At 41.6% G+C, this 4927-nt stretch overlaps 1 non-coding gene and 1 pseudogene across 1 annotated transcript; both read left to right on the plus strand.

The window, feature by feature from the left end:
- Positions 1-1090: 1090 nt before the first annotated feature.
- Positions 1091-3556, plus strand: LOC112627029 (annotated as a pseudogene).
- A 40-nt stretch (positions 3557-3596) lies between these two features.
- LOC112627254 lies at positions 3597-3732 on the plus strand. The gene has a single exon (XR_003120102.1). It is a non-coding gene; the product is annotated as a small nucleolar RNA SNORA70 (small nucleolar RNA).
- The last annotated feature ends 1195 nt before the right edge of the window (positions 3733-4927 follow it).

A 4927-nucleotide genomic window follows, 5' to 3' on the forward strand; every position in this document is an offset into this window, starting at 1 on the left:
GTTATTTATATTTATTTTTATTTTCACTAGAATACAAGCACAAAGAGGATGGGAATTTTATTGGTTTCCTATTGGCTGCTGTGATTAGTTACCACAAATTGAGTACCTTAAAATAACACAGAACCTATCATCTTACAGTTCTGGAAATCAGAAATTTGACACAGGTCTCACTGGGAGAAAAGCAAGATGTTGTCAAGGCTGTGTTCCTTGTCTTATTGCCTCTCTTTCCACTTCAAAGCCAGCAACAGTGGGTTGAGTCCCTCACATTTTTTTTTCTTTTTTTTTTTTTTTTTTTTTTTTTTAATGTAGACAGAGTCTCACTCTGTCCTCCAGGCTGGAATGCAGTGGCATGATCTTGGCTCACTGCAACCCCCGCCTCCTGGGTTCAAGCAATCTTCTAGCCTCAGCCTCCCAAGTAGCTGGGATTACAGGCGTGTGCCACCACACCCAGCTAATTTTTGTATTTTTAGTAGAGATGGGGTTTCACCATGTTGGCCAGGCTGGTTATGAACTCCTGAGCTCAGGTGATCCACATGCCTCGCCCTCCCAAAATGCTGGAATTACAGGCATGAGCCACCACGTCTGGCCTCACATTTTTAATCTATCCTTCTCTTATCTCCTCTTTCTCCCAGCATGAAAAAGGTTCAGATTTTAAGGACCGATCTGATTAGATTAGGCCCACCTAATCCATGATAATATTCCCATCTCAAAGTCCATACCCTCACATCTGCAAAGCCTTTTTTGAAATTTAATTTAATTTATTTTATTTTTTGACACAGAGTCTCTCTCTTTTGCTCAGGCTGGAGTGCAGTGGCGTGATCTAGGCTCACTGCAAGCTCCCCATCCTGGGTTCAAGCAGTTCTTGTGACTGAGCCTCGCGAGTAGCTAGAATTACAGGCATGCGCCACCACGCCCTGCTAATTTTTGTGTTTTTAGTAGAGATGGGATTTTGCCATATTGGTCATGCTGGTCTCAAACTCCTGGCCTCAAGTGATCTGCCAACCTTGACCTCCAAAAATGCTGTGATTACAGGCTTGAGCCACCGCGCCCAGCCCTCAATACATATTGATGAGATGAAGAAACCTAGATAATGGCAGAGTTGGATCAGCTTCTCTGTGCTCTCTGTGCCTTACACTCAGTCAGACTTCTCTGGGGCCAAGTCTGGTAGTAGAGGGGGATGTTTAAAAGGCAAAATTCTATCAACAGCCTATTGGGAGAAAAGATGAGTGTTTGGAGAGAAGCTGAGGCAGGGCTTCCATGTGTGCTAGACTTGCTGGCTTCTTGCTTCTAGCACTCCTGTTATCTCAAGCAGCCATGTATTTCTCATTCACTTGATACACTGTTTCCTTTCAACCCCCACATCCTCACCACCTGTTTATTTGTTTGAGCACCAATAAATAGCGTGGGCTCCCAGAGCTTGGTACCTTCGCAGCCTCCACACTTGCTATGGCCCCCTGGTCCCACTTTCTCTCTCAAATTGTCTTTTTCTCAATCCTTTGACTCTGCTGGACTTCTTCTCCCCCATGACCTGGTGTTGGGTCTGATCACCCCAACAACAGCCCATATGGGAATGGCTGGCAGGGATGCTTCACCTAGAATCATTTTGACCTGGAATGCTGGGTCCCATATTTTCTACTTGTCCTGGCCATACAAGCCCTTGTCACTAGCAGTCAGATGTAGATCATAGAAAAATCCTTGGAAACTTGGGGGTCCCAGTAATGAATGGGAATGCTGAGACCAATCACACTCTTACAAACCAATTCAAGGTACTCTCAATTCAACTAAACCATGGCACTGTGACTGCTCAGAAAACTGAACATGTGTATTTAGTATTTTCCCCAACAAAACCCTGTAAAACATCCTCGTGCATGTGCCGAAGTGTGTGGGTGGACTGAGACCACACAGTTATCATGGCATCTCTTCCCACAGAGTCAATTTTAATACTAGCAGGTATTTTAAAGCATTGCTTAGATGTAAAACAAACATGAGGTCAGGTGCAGTGGCTCATGCCTGTAATCCTGGCACCTGGGGAGGCTGAGGTGGGTGGACCATTTGAGTCCAGGAGTTCAAGGCCAGCTTGGGCAACATGGCGAAACCTTGTCTATACAATTAAAAAAAAAAATTAACCAGGCATGGTGGTGAGTGCCTGTAGTCCCAGCTACTTGGGAGGCAGAGGTCAGAGGACGCTTAAGCATTGAGGTTGAGGCTGCAATGATTCATAATGGCTCCACTGTACTCCAGCCTGGGTGACAGAGTGAGACTGTCTGAAAACAAAAACAGAAACAATAAAAAACATGAACCTGTTATGGGGTGGTATATAATAATTGCTTAAATTTCTAAGGAAAACAACCACAAGATTTTAAAGGCATTTCAGACTCCTGCCTTGACTTACCCTCTACAGTTCTCTTTTTACCCTACCATCACTGGTGTAATCCTGTTGATGGAGTTTTGCCTCTCAAAACTTTCTCCTCTACTACCAGTTAGGGGTACTTTGGTAGAAAATGTTTTTTTAAAAAACTGTTCCAAACCTACCTAAAATATCAGCTATCTGGCTCATGATATGGTCTGACATAGAACAGACAGAAAGACTGTCCTGTCAGACCATATCATGAGCCAGAACATATAAGAACATATAACAGTCTTTCTGTCTTTCTGGGGCTAGAACAATCACTCATGAAAGATTACTAAGAGGTGATATTTTGTAGACATTATTCAAGGTTGACAAAATCCAAATTCTTGCTTTTTGGGTCTCTGAACAGCACCACGGTGGTTGGCAAGAATAAATGTCTTATGAAAGGCAGCAAAAAAGAAGCCAAGAAGAAAAGGGTTGATCCATTTTCTAAGAAAGATTGTTATTATGTGAAAGCACTTACTATGTTCAACATAAGGAATATTGGAAAGACACTAGTTACCAGGATTCAAGGAACAAGAATTACACCTGATGACCTTAAGGGTCATGTGTTTGAAGTGGGACTTGCTGATCTGCAGAATAATGAAGTTGCATTTAGAATAAACAAGCTGATTATTGAAGATGTTCAGGGCAAAAACTGCCTGACTGACTTCCATGGCATGGATCTTACCCATGACAAAATATGTTCCATGGTCAAAAAACGGTAGACCATGACTGAAGCTCATGTCAGTGTCAAGACTACCAATGGTCATTTGCTTGGTTAGTTCTGTATTGATTTTATAGAAAATGCAACAGTTAGATACAGAAGACCTCTTATGCTCAGCACCACCAGGTCTGTCAAATTCAGAAGGAGACAACGGAAATCATAAACAAAGAAGTATAGACAAATGACTTCAAAGAAGTGGTCAATAAATTGATTCCAGACAACGTTGGAAAAGACATAGAAAATGCTTGCCAATCTATTTATCCTCTTCATGATGTATTCATTAGAAAAGTAAAAAGCTGAAGAAACCCAAGTTTGAATTGGGAAAACTAATAGAGTTTCATGGTGAAGTTAGTTGTTCTGGAAAAGCTACCGGGGACAAGACAGGTGCTAACGTTGAATGAGCTGATGGATATGAGCCACAAGTCCAAGAATCTGTTTAAAGTTTGATTTTAATAGTGGCAAATAAAAAAGCCTATTTGTCTGCAGCCAGTTAAGTTGATCGAGCTCTTTTCCTCATGGAGGCTTGGTGTGCAATGACTGCAAACAGCAGGTTCCTTGGTAGTGTACGCAGCCTGTTTCTTGTATGGGTTGCCTCTAAGGGTCCTTGGAGATAGCCCTTTCCAAGGTATGCTCATGTCTCTGACCTTATGCTGTCCCTGTGTAGGCTGTAGACAGGTATGCAAGGTGCCATTGGAAAGCTTCAGAGCATCATAGCCTGGGTTCATATTGGCCAAGTCATCAGGTCCATCTGCACCAAGCAGAACAAGGAGCATGTGATTGAGGCCCTACACAGTGCCAAGTTCAAGTTCCTGGCTGCCAGAAGATCCACATCTCAAAGAAGTGGTACTTTATCAAGTTCAATTTGAATGAAGTTGGAGACATGGTGGCTGAGAAGTAGTTCATTCCAGATGACTATGGAGTCAAATACATGCCCAATTATGGCCCTCTGGACAAACGACAAGCTCTCTACTCATGAAGGTTTCCACTGTGTGGCCATCTCCTAATGCCAAACAATAAATCCTACTTCCTATCAAAAAAAAAAAAGTGTTCCGTTTGTGGGGGAAAAAAAATCCAAATTCTTTAATAAGGTTTCTAAGTTCACAGATTCCTGGATCAATGAATTTGACACCAAGATCCTTAGGCAATAAGAACGCAATGTTTTCCTTGGTCACTCCTCTCCTACTTTTCTCTAGACACCCAAACCCCTAAGGTAACCATAAGCTTTTCATGGTGGCTTCATTCCTTGGAATTCTCAGTTCTCTAATCTAGTGCCTGACAGGAAATGAGTACTCGATATTTGTTGGCATTGCATTCTGGGACACACTCACCAGATTCTCCATGTTCTAAAATGACCTCTCACTTTTTTATTGTTATTTCTCTGTTTTCTGCCCTGCAACCTCACCATGAACAATAAAACTGAGCTCTCGCTAACTCCCATAACAGAGAACCAAGAAAATTGATTATTCATCTAAAGTAATTCTTATTAAAATATGAATGGCTGGAAAGTATATTAGCTTATATTTTGAAAGTAGAAAAGATATTCAAATTATTTCATTCAATATGGTAGGAATTACATCTGTTTTGTTCATTCTCAGATCTCTAATCCAGTGCCTGACAGGAAATGAGTACTTGATACTTGTTGGTTGACTCGGAGAATATTTGGAGATGGTAGCTTTGAGTAAGGAAGGTACCTTAGTAGTCAAGTTTTTCTTTCACTGCCTGTGTTCTTACTTATTTTGGCAGACATACAAATAAGGCCAATAGTTTTGTAGTATTGATTGTTTTTCACTACTTGTAGCTAAAGATTTCCC

This window comes from Theropithecus gelada, chromosome 6, assembly GCF_003255815.1.
Source record: "Theropithecus gelada isolate Dixy chromosome 6, Tgel_1.0, whole genome shotgun sequence".
NCBI classification, from domain to species: domain Eukaryota; kingdom Metazoa; phylum Chordata; class Mammalia; order Primates; family Cercopithecidae; genus Theropithecus; species Theropithecus gelada.